Source organism: Lissotriton helveticus, chromosome 5_1 (genome assembly GCF_964261635.1).
Source record: "Lissotriton helveticus chromosome 5_1, aLisHel1.1, whole genome shotgun sequence".
In the NCBI taxonomy this organism is placed as follows: Eukaryota; Metazoa; Chordata; class Amphibia; order Caudata; family Salamandridae; genus Lissotriton; species Lissotriton helveticus.
This window is the reverse complement of record NC_136065.1, coordinates 630,015,789-630,027,949: the sequence shown is the minus strand read 5'-3', so window position 1 is coordinate 630,027,949 and position 12,161 is coordinate 630,015,789.

Below are 12,161 nucleotides of genomic sequence, written 5' to 3'. Positions count from 1 at the left end.
ACCACCTGTGCAGCCTTGAACCTTAATTCACTCACAGGTGTGTCCCAACAGGCAGACAGAAAAATGTCACAGTGGCAACTGACAGTAGTCAGGAATGAGACCCAGGCCTTATGCCTCTCAGGGCTCTCGAACCTCTGTGGCCTTAAAGAGTGGGGGGCAGTAACCCCAGGTGCTTGGCACCCTTTGTCCATTCTCCCTCCTGTCAGGTCAGGTATGACATCCTGGCCCTGACCCACCAGCCCCAGGCCTGTACCTGGCGGCTGGACCAAAGACTGGGGTGGGCTTTCCCACACCCGGTCCTCCTCCTTGGGGCTCTGTACCCTCCCACCTGGAGTGGTACCCCCTTCCAGAATTGTCAGGGCACCTGGGCCAGGTGACCTGCACAATTCGCCCACCAGTTCAGGGGTGCTATCCTGCAACTGGGGCACCAGGTCAGGGGGGACACCCTGTACCTGGCCCTTAAACCTAGGGTCTAAACCCTCAAGTTGACCCGGGGTCAGAGGCGAGGACTCCCTCCCTCTGTACCCCCTTCCAGAGTACTGCCCACTCCCAACTGGAGTGGTACCCCTAGAAGCGACATGGGCCAGGACACTGATTACAGTGGTCCTGCCCTCCAGGTCAGACAACACCTGAACCTGGCTTCTCAACTCAGGGACCCATCCCTGCAGTTGAACACTTGCCTGGCGCACCAGGACTTCCCGGGGAGCATGCATGCCCCCCCCGAGGGTGGCACATAACTCATGTGTCGTGGGACAGTCTGCCTGGCGCAGATCTCCCAACCCCTGTCCCTCTGACAGTGCGGGAAGATCCCCCAGGACAGAAGTGGTGTCCCCCTGGTCATTCACTGGGGACATAGCCCTGCCGGCTGGCCCCTGACCCACTGGTTCTTCCACTGGGGACTCTTTCCCCCTCTCGCCCCTCCTTCTGGACTTCTGCACCCTCCCAACTGGAGTGGTACTGCCAGACACCAGAACTAATGGAGATCTGCTTACAGAGCCTCCACGTTCTCTAGCCACTGGGGGATCCCCCTCAAAGGGTGACTCATCCGGACAGCCTAGGCTCCCCACCTGGTGTTCCCTTAAAGAACCATCCAGGCTCTGAGACTGAGGTTGGGCACTACCGGGACAAAACCCATCCTCACTCCTTCCCCTTAAGGACAGGGCGTGAGGCCCTACACCCCTCTCACTACTACCGGACCTAGCTGGGCTACTCTGCGCCACTTCCACCACTCCGGGCTGGAAGATACCTGAGCCACTCCCCACAGGATCACACCCCAATGCCTCTCCAGACCCTCTGGAATCCACCACAAGGTCTGCCTCCAATGTGAGCTCCCTGGGGTCAGAGAACTCACTCTCAAACAGGTGTTGGCCTAGCTCTGAAAAACTGGGACTTAAAGTATGCTCTCCCACAATTGGATTACACAGCCCCCTAGCAGGGTTAACCAAATTATCCTTCACCTCACCATCCAGCGCCTCACACACATACTCCACACCATCCTTCTGAGACTGGCCAGACAGTAGAGGACTGTCTCTGTCACACAACCCACACTCTTCTGGGCGGTCCTTACACTCACCCACCAGGACCTCAACCATGGGGGAACCCCTCCCACCACTAGGACCATGAACTCCTACGCCAGCTACTCTATTCCCTTCAGGGACGCTGCGCACTACTGGAGCTACCTCATGCCCTTGAACCTCCTGGTGTATGTTAACCCCCTCCAAGTCAGGTGCCACATCTCTAGGTGCGCGCGCTATGCTGTCAGCACTAGATACCTGAATGTTGCTGCCACCAGCTGAGCTGGACTCCACCTCCAACTCAGCAAAGCTCAATCTCTGAGCTACACACATTTCTTGTTGCTGGGCTGATGCCCTCCTGGCCTCAAGCCCCTCGAGCTCCATGTCAAGTTTCCTCATTCTTAAGTCACGGGAAAGCTGTATTTTCATTTCTTCCAGGGCCAACTTCTTGGTTTCTAGCTCCAGTTGCCCATTTATTTCCAGCTCTGCCAACTTCAATTCATGATCTCGGGTTGCCTGTCTGTCCGCCAGCTCCTCTGGCGACAGACCTCGGCCAGAAACACTGCTACCCAATGGGGAGGTTGCACCCCTCCACTCTGGAGTCAGGGGTCCCTCCAGCTGCTGTTCTGCATCCTCAAATTCAAAATCCTTTCCAGGGGCATTCCTTGCCTTGACCCAGGCCCTCAGCGCCTTTTGGAACTGCTCCGTTCTGGAGAGTCCGGTCATGGAAATGTTCAAATTTTTGCAGAAGCTCTTGAGCTGTTTCCCGGTGTAGTTTTCTAGTTTCTCCCAATCACAGTCAATAGAAGAAATGGATGCTGCCTCTTCCATTTTCACTGACACAGGCATGACTTCAAAAACACATGGAGATCTCTTCTCGCAAATCATAAATCAAAAAAGAGTCTGTGGCTTAAGTGACTGGACTGTCATCACTGTGCAATGGTCAATAGTTAATGTATGGACACCGCAAATGTAAATTCGAGATCCTCACCGCTGCGTCCAATGTTGGAATTGGGGGTCTCTGGTTGGCGCAGTGCAGCACTGGCGACAAGCAGGGACCCTCTCTTCCAAGTCAGGGCAAAGGATTACTTCCAGAAATAACCCCTGCTCACCCTCTAGGTAGTGTGGCGCAAGCAGTCTAGGCTAAACTCTGGAGTACATAGGGTTAAACATTTGCAGTACCACAACAATCACCACCAACCCACCACACAATGACACCAAACTGTATTTTTAGTAAAAATATATCTTTATATATATATTCAACGTAGGCTTGTAAATATGGTCTCTGTACAGTTCAAAAATGGTTCCAGTTACTTGTTCAGGTTGTACATATACTCTTCAAGTAGTGCCTTGTAAATACAGTTTTTCAGATTGCAAGAAGCGGTTCCAGTTAGTCTCTAAATATGTCACAGGTTTCAAAGCAATTGTGTTTCTTATTCAGCTTTAAACAAATAGTTCTTAATTCTTGGACCAATGTCACTGGGTGAAAAATGACCTTTCCCAGCTTACTTTAGGCTTACAATGGTCCAGGCACCGTGCGCTGCGTGTGGGCCCCTTTTGCTCCCTCTGGTGCGCTTCACAGAGCTTTAAAATGTCTCGTTCGGTAAATCCAGCGCGGCCCTGCTAAACCTCACGCATCTCGCGTGAGAAGCGTACGGCGCTGAAGAAGGGGATGCGAGGCGTACTGGGCACTGGAGCTGTGCGAGGCGTACCGGAGCTGGGAGACAGGATGGGGACGTCTCGCAGGTACGGCCACACAGCTGAGGGGCCTCAGGGGGCTCGAGGGAGTGCGCGCCTCACGGACTTCGGGTCCTGAGCGCCACGCACTTACACACAGTCACAGTACCTTCTTGGGGGTGATGCGAAGGGCCCAGCAGAGGGGGTCAGGTCTGGTCACGCCGCGGTGCTCCTTGGGGGCAAGGCGGGCTACGGCTCGTCAGGCGTAGGCGCAGGCTCTCAAAGGACGGTGCGTTGTGGGGCAAACAGACGTACCCGCAGCGTCCGCTTCGACCCTGGAGGGGGAGCGGCTGCAGGCGGGCTGATGGGGGCACGATTCAAAGAACCAGACGTGCCAGCCAGGCTCGGCCCCGCAGCACTTCACTTCACAGCTGAGGGGAGCGGGTTTCAGCGCACGGGTCACGGAGGGCACAACTTGCAGGCAGAGTCCGTCTTTGCTGGGCAGCCTGCAACACGGGGATCAGCAGGCGGCGATGCTCGGACCGGACAGGTCCTCCTTCACGGTGTGAGCTACGGCTCAGAACAGGGGCAGTCACGGTGCTCGGACCAGCGAGGGGCTGGTCTTCACTTTGCAGCTGGCACACGATCAGGCCACAGTCACGGTGCTCAGGGGACACAGATGCTCAAATTGGTAGAGAGTGCGGCGTAGAAGCACGACGCTCTCAGCTCTCCTTCTCTCGGCGCTGCAGGGACAAACAGCCCACGCCAGCAGCAGCTTCCTTCAGGGGGGGTAGCGCCCACTGTTCCTGGGGCGCAGTTCAGGGGGCAAGTTCCACAGCAAGCCCTTGGAGATCTTGGTAAAAGTTTGGCACAAGTTGAAAAATAAAGCAAAGTCTTTTCAGTCTTTCTCCTGCTCTCCTTCAGCAGCAAGGCACCCACCACAGGCCAGTCTCTTGGAGTCAGAGGCAGTACTTCTCCATGCAGCTTCCAGGGTCCTTCTCCTCGGGCAGAGCTTCTTCTTAGCGCAAACAGGATCTAATTTACAAGGAGCAGGGCTCCTACTTTTATACCCAGTTTCTTTTGTTCTTACAGGCCAGGGGGGCCTTTGCATAACTGCTCTCAGCCTCTGAGCACTTGTGGTGGGTACTTCTGGCTTCTGCATTCAGTGTGAGGGCAGGCACATCAGCCGCTCCCCAGGGGGGCAGAGCCAGCATTGTGTGGAGAGGGGCAGCCAGGAGCACTTTGTTGACAAGCTTCGGTCCTTCCTGGGCCAGGTGCAGGCTGAGTCATCAGTCGCTCCCCAGGGGGGCGGAGCCAGCATTGTGGTGGCAGAGCACAGCCTGATGCATAGTTCAGGGAAACTCCCACCTCCCACTAAGGTGTCATCCTGCCATTCACCACCTGTCATCTCCCAGCCCTGTCACTCACACAACCCAGACAGTCAGATACACATCCAAGCAGAGGCGGGCTGAAATGGTTAGGCAAGCAAATGCTATCTTTCTAAAAGTAGCATTTGCAAACACAGGATATTAAAATAAACTTTACTAAAAGAAGTATTTTATTATTCTGAGTTCAGGCATACTAAACATTAATTTCTACCATGTTCCCTGAGCCTGCTGGGATTATAGAGTGTAATAATTCCAGCAGCCCATCTGGCCTAAAGGGAACAGGTAGCCTTACAATAGTGAAAAACGAATTTGGCAGTAATTCACTATTAGGACATGCCACACACATCAGAGCATGTCCTACCTTACACTTACAATGCACCCTGCCCTTGGGCCTACCATAGGGGTGACTAATATGAAGTTAAGGGAAGGTTTAGGGGCTGGCAAGTGTGTGCACTTGCCCAGCCAGCATGACAGTACCAGACTGCACGCAGGTTCTGCAATGGCAGACCTCAGACACATTTTGCTAGGCCGCTTCTGTGGGTGGCACAACCAGTGCTGCAAGCCCACTAGCGGTATTTGTATTTACAAGCCCTGGCACTCCTGGTGCACTTGACTAGGGACTGACAGTAAACCTAATAAGCCAAACATGGACACCAATCAATGTAACAATTTAAATCAGGGAGAGCATATGCACTTTAGCACTGGTCAGCAGTGGTAAAGTGCCCAGAGTCATTAAACCAACAAAAACAGGTCAGAGAGAGTATTGGAGGAAGGCAAAAAGTTTAGGAATGACCCAGCCAAGAGGGCCAGGTCCAACATCCACGTTCCACGTTCCACTATACCACCTGGTCCAAACAGCCCTCCAGCTTGCCAGACGACTGATAGCCCTACATCACCTGTTTCTCTGTCTCCCCAGTCAGGTGTTCCTGCTGAGCCCGAAACACAGCCAGCTCCAAGTCAACCTGACAGTCAGATGTGAGTGTTAGTCCCCCTCATACACCTGTCTCTCATAGAGGTGTGCTAGTCCTGACCATCGTTTGCCACCTGGTTGTGTTGCTGGCCATGAAAGGGTACAGTCATACACACTCACTGTGCAGCTTCTCATGCCCTGACTCTGCACTTGTCCCTGCCCACTGGCCTTGCCATTCACTGCTGCTCTGGCCTTGCCTGTGCAGCCTCTCATGTACTTGCCGGGCTACCTGCCATGGACACTGACCCTGTTGCTCTGCTGTGTTGGTGTCTCCCCTGTACAGCCTCTCATGTACTTGCTGGACCACCTGCCCTGGACACTGGCCCTGTTGCTCTGCTGTGTTGTACTCTCACCTGTGCCATGGACACTGACCCTGTTGCTCTGCAGTGTTGGAGCCTCCCCTGTGCAGCCTCTCATGTACTTGCTGGGCCACCTGCCCTGGACACTGGCCCTGTTGCTCTGCTGTGTTGTGCTCTCACCTGTGCTATGGACACTGACCTTCTTGTTTGTACTTTGCCTGTGCAGGATATCTTGCTTTTGATCTGCTTTTTGTACCTTGATGTTGTGTACAGTTGTTATACTTTCACATCTGTGCTATATCTGAATAAATACAGTTACTCCTGTTGTGTCTTTTGTCGGTGTCCTTGCTGATTAAAGTTCTTTTTGTGTGTGCATTTAGTTGACTGGGCACAATGCTCTATGTATCACTTCGACAATGCAAAGCTCTTTGTCTGCATCACATTTATAGACAGGGGTGACAGGGGCTTCAGTTCATTCTGACACTGATACTTGTGTTACCTTTGTTGGCTCTTTTAGCTGTCATGTGGTTATGTTTTGAGTGGTTTTCTGATTTTGGCTACGCGGTTGTCATGTCAGTTTGGGGTAAACTGCCAGCCCAGGGTGTGATGCTGTGCACAGGTTAGCATGCTGGCTGCACACTGTCATGATGTATATGTGTTATTGCTGTATATATGCCCAGCTGTGTATGTGTATGGACATCCTGTGTTGGCCCGTAGTCCTGGTCCCCTGGCATACATGTGATGTGTGCTCTTGGGTGGTGAGGAGATGTGCAGTGTGAAGGGTGTGATTTTGCACTTGTTGTGTATGTGTGTGTGTGCCCCTGGATTGGCCAGGAGTTGTGTGCCTGGGGTTTTGATTGTCCTGCCCTGTGTAAATGATTTGATGCTTTTGTGTGAGTTGTCTTTTGTGCACTGTGCAGTGTGTTGGTATGTCCATGCAGTTCTGTGTGACTCCTCCTTGTTGTATTTGTCACTTATGTGTGTGTAAAGTGTGGGACTTGCACATCAGTGTTGTGTTTGTTTGATTATCAATCATGGGCGTCCGCAGACATTTTTCCAGGGGGGGGGGGGGGGGGAAATGTTAACGTCATCACCATCCTCCGACATTATGTGTGCCAGGTGGGGCACAAGAAACTCTGGGGCGCAGAACTGGGATAGACTCAATTAAATGCCAGGAATCCAGGACATGTGATTGACCCTGCCACAGGCCAACAAACACCGCCTGTAGGAAAATGCTAAACTTTCTGACAAGGTGCTTTATCTCTGTCCGCTAGGTGTGCAGACTTCCGGGTCCTCGATCCAACACCAATCAAGGCTGTCTTCAGCACGATTCGATTTTTATCAGAATACTTTAAAACAGCCTATGATTAAAGCACCAGATTAAATATACTGTATGCACAGTGTATGTTAGGGATTATTTGTAGCACACATATTTACCAATATTGGCTTCTTGTTGCTAGAAGTTAAAGCACAACGTCAAAGTTAGTAATAAATAATGTAGCAATCACACACGCTAGTGATTTGCCAATGGATGCTCCCTTTACTAGAATTACCCGGGCATTGCTACATTTTGCCCACATTCAATTAATTTATACAAAATAAAATGTATAGGTCCAAATGTTAGCTATGTTTTTTAAAAGAAACTTAGAGTCCCTCTACGTGTAGTCAATGTCAAACTGAAAACGTGCTCACGTTTAGGGCTACAATAATGGCCAGCTCCCCTATGCGGAAGCCCAGCACCGTAATTGTGTGGCACATGCGGTGCCCGCAGTGGTAGCACATCACAGGTCCAGGGATGCTGAGTCTTACACAGTGGTCGAAGTGGGAGGACAAAGTAGGGGAACAGTGGGCAGAGAATCAGAGGGGGGAAATAAACCAGGGATTGGATCTGTGGGTGGAGCCAGAGGTGTGGCCAGAATGTGCAGACATCCCAATTTTTTGTATTTGTTTGGCATTTCACTGCCCAGGTTAATCAACCAATGGATACACATGATTATTTAAGGTTATATTGAGTTATTGAAATTAAAATATATTCACAAAGTGGGATATGCTTCTAATCACAGAATGTACCAAATACGATAAAAAGTGGAAACACAAGCCATTTGTCTCCGAGCCATGGAGTTTCTGTCATCATCACTTCTCCCTTTTTCCACAACAGCAGATCAAACATGAATGGCAAAATATCCTAGTTTGCAAATGTTTTCTCTTAAAATTATGGCTCTGCATATTTTCCTCATAATGCAAGATCTGTTGCATGATCTGACCATTTAAACTAATAAATTGTTTGTAGCTCAAACATATCAAAAGTTAATATAAAATGTGACTTGTGTTGCTGCATAGTGGATGGCCTGTTGCAAAGGTTGACTGGTCACCTTATTCACTGCTGCGTTTGTATGTTACACTGGTACTAATAAGGCAAAATCTTTCCAGAGACTGTTAGCATGTGTACACACGTCAAAATAATAAAATGTCTGAAAATATACTGCATGACGCTGCAGCCTTTTATCTAATGCATAATTTAGTCAACACTACGGCATAATGTTGTCATCCTTTGCTGCATAATTAATTCCAGTGGCCCCACAGCAGGTGGCACATGTTAAAAGTGCTTGTGACTGAAGCAGGGAGACTGTGAAGTTTGCGAACTTAGTTTGGTGTGCGTGCGGATCCTGCATTGCCAATCCCTGGTGAGTTGCAGCTATTACTGTTGAAACAAGGCCAATGGAGGTACCTATGGGTGAGGCAGACTGGCCTCAAGGGCAGGGCCAGCCATAGCACTGGTGGTGTCCTGGGCATTAATGTTTGTTAGTGCCCCCAATGACCACCTCTGCCATGGATTCCCTCACTGCCACCCTTTAACTGTGCCCCCCAAGTCTTCATAACCACTCTCTCTCAGATGCATTTAATTTGATTTACAGCGCCACCCATACCATTGTAGGGTGGCAGAGCACTTTACATCACACACATTACACAGAGACAATCAATATGTGTGTAAATCACTGTATAGAAAATGTTACATAAGAGTAAGGACTACAAGGTGTAGGAGTCACATGACAACCATACTAGTAGCCGTATAGTTTTATAGTGATTGGTCTGGAGAAACACAATACCCGGAATTTAAAACGTAATACCATGGTTGGGGGTTCCCCTTAATAATCAAAATTGATTTCTGTCAAAAAGAACACTTTTTGGGACATTAGTATAATAAAAGACTGGGGTGGGTGGGGGGAAACATAACGCTCTAATTTATACCTTGCAGTTTGTATGCAGTTCTTAGATGACAGTTAATAGCTCACTGTTCTCAAAACCTTGCCCCCTCCCCCCATTAAACTCCCTCACACCCCTTTCCCTGTTAATTGGAAAAAGGTAGCTGAATACATCAAACTCAATCCACAACCGGCAGTACCGGCAGTACCCCCCCCTACCATCACGGGCGACACCTCATTAGATTCCACAAACTTCCACCTGTGGATTGAGAGAGTAATCTCTGTAAATGCAAAATCCGTCAGCCAAAAAACCGTCCGAGGAAAAAAGAAACCCAATGCCCCCTGGTATACTCCGGCCCTCGCTGTCTGCCACCTCAAGTGTAGGCTCTTGGAGAGAGAATGGAGAAAAACCTACAACTCAACGTCCAGATCCACTTACACTCTCCAGAGAAAGCTATATCTCTCCGAAATAAAAAAAGCAAAAAAGGCATTCTTCACTTTAGCAATAGATGCAGCAAAACAGAAACAACATACGATTTTCAATATCGGAAAATCTTTCACTCATCCCAAAGCACTGGCACTTGAAATTCCCCCCTCACAAGCCCTCTGTGATCAAATCGCTGATTTCTTTGAGGAGAAAATCAATAATATCCATAAGGACCTCCCCCCGGCTCCCATCCTAATCCAAGCGTCTGACACATCTACTCCCTCACTAAACCAATTTACAGCAGTCTCCCTATTGCAAACGCACAAAGCCATACTAGCCTGTAAATCAGGTGCACCCACAGACTCCTGCCCCCCAGTCATCTTGCACCACCTCATTGAGTCTGTCAACCCTCTAATCAATGCGATTGTGAACGAATCCCTTGACTCCGGTATTGTTCCTATTGAGTGGAAGAAGGCCACAGTCAAGCCCCTCATGAAAAAGCAAAATAAATCCCCTACTGATTTGTCCAATATGCGCCCAATCTCACTCCTCCCTGCACTAGGCAAAATTACCGAGCAACTAGTCCACGAGGAATTAAAGAATTTTGTGGAAAATCAATGCATCTTACACCCGCAGCAATCCGGTTTTCGTTCCGGCCACTCCACAGAGACCGCTTTGATTGAGTTGTCTGACACCATCAAGTTCTTGCAGGATGAGGGCAGGAAGGCCGTCCTCATCCTGCTCGACTTAACCGCGGCCTTCGACACCATCTCACACACTATTCTAATTAATAGGATGCGTGAGATCGGTGTCTCGGGCTCCGCACTTGCTTGGATTACATCATTTCTATCCATTCGCTCTCAATCGATCTCCTTAGGCCCCTTTGTTTCCAGTGAACGATCCATCACCTCAGGGGTACCACAGGGATCCATCCTGAGCCCCCTCTTTTTTAACGTGTATATGGCCACCCTTCTTGCGTTGATTGAATCACATGGGATTCTCGTGACATCCTACGCTGATGACACCCAGCTTGTCGTCACTATTGATAAAAGACTCCCGGATGCTGCCATCAAATTCCAAAACTGTCTGTCAGAAGTCTTTTCTTGGCTCAACCTGCACCATTTAAAATGCAACAGCGCCAAAACAGAAATAATTCCCCTCGGTAAAGGCACATTCTTTTCCCCCAAAGACTGGTGGCCTCATAAATCCGAAGCACCACCGAGCGCGGTAGCCTCAGCACGCAACTTGGGTGTTCAATTTGATGCTTCCCTCAGCTTCGATGAACATGTGCGCATTACCGCAGGGCGCTGTTTCAGTCTGATCAGGCAATTAAAGAAATTTTTTAATTTTCTGCCTATCAGTGCCAGGAAATCAGTCGCGGTGGCGCTTATCCTCTCCCGGCTGGATTATTGTAACGGCCTCCTGGCAGGTATCAAGAAGTCCTCTCTGAAAAAGCTACAAACTGTCCAACATGCAGCAGCCAGGCTTGTTCTGAAACTCCCCCGCAGGTCCTCAGCCTCTGCAGCCCTCAACGCCCTCCACTGGCTGCCCCTCCACAAGAGAATCCTTTTCAAGCTCTTAGTCACTGTATTTAAAGCTAACAGGTGCTTGGGTCCATCCTACCTGATTAAGCGCTTCCAGCGCTACAATCCAACTCGCTGTTTGAGGTCATCGGGCGCCAACTTCATCTCTGAACCCCGTATAAAATTAAAATCCAAGGGTGGAAAGACCTTTTCTTTTCTGGCGGCCAAGGCATGGAACCGCCTTCCCCCCAGCCTTAGGCACGCCCCCTCCGAAAGCCTATTTAGGAAATCCTTGAAAACTTGGATTTATACTCAGCCCGACTCTTCAGTTCTCGCAGCCATTTGATCCATGCTCCCCATAGACGACTTTCTGTGTGCTCAGCGCCAAGATGCTCCCTCCGGAGCGAAAGTCAGCGCTTTACAAATGACAATAAATATCAAATATCAAATATCAAATGTTCTAAGTTAGGATTTTAACTTATAAACTGCAAGTAACAAAAGGATCTCTCTGACAAAAGCAGTAGCCCACTGACCTATTTACATTATGTGCACTTTGTGATCTGCATGGCGCATGTTCTTTGCAGCCGTTACATTAACCCTCTGAGCTACCTTTCCATGAGTCAAAACTTCCACTAGACAAAATTCTGATCTCTCTCTAGGAAGAATATTAATCACCAGAGTCATCATGACATTTTTATTGTTGCCGAAAATTGCTGGAGGCCAGGAAGGAGGCAGAAAGCGTTTTTAAAACCATAATATACTTGCAAACATGATGCCTCCACCTAAAGTCAGCACCTGGTGCAGTCACACTGGTCGCACCGCCCTAGAGTTGGCCCTTCTCAAGGGTCCTGTGACCTCAGTGACTGTTGTTCTAGGGTGTGCTGCTTCATAGGCCTGCCCACAAGACTGGAGGTGAATTTCAGTATGGATAGTGGTGGACAAGCCTTGAAGGTTAACCTACACTTGTCATGCTAGGGTCCGCCTACTGGTGCGAAGACACCAGGACTTCTAAGGTGTTGCGAAGCCTTCTAAAGTCTAGCATGTGATTGTGCTCTCACAGGAGAGTGGTCTGGTAGACTGGTTATTAAGGCTGAACCTGGTTCCCAGTTCCAAATTCAACAGCTCTGACCATAGTGCCACATCCTTACCCCCACTGAACA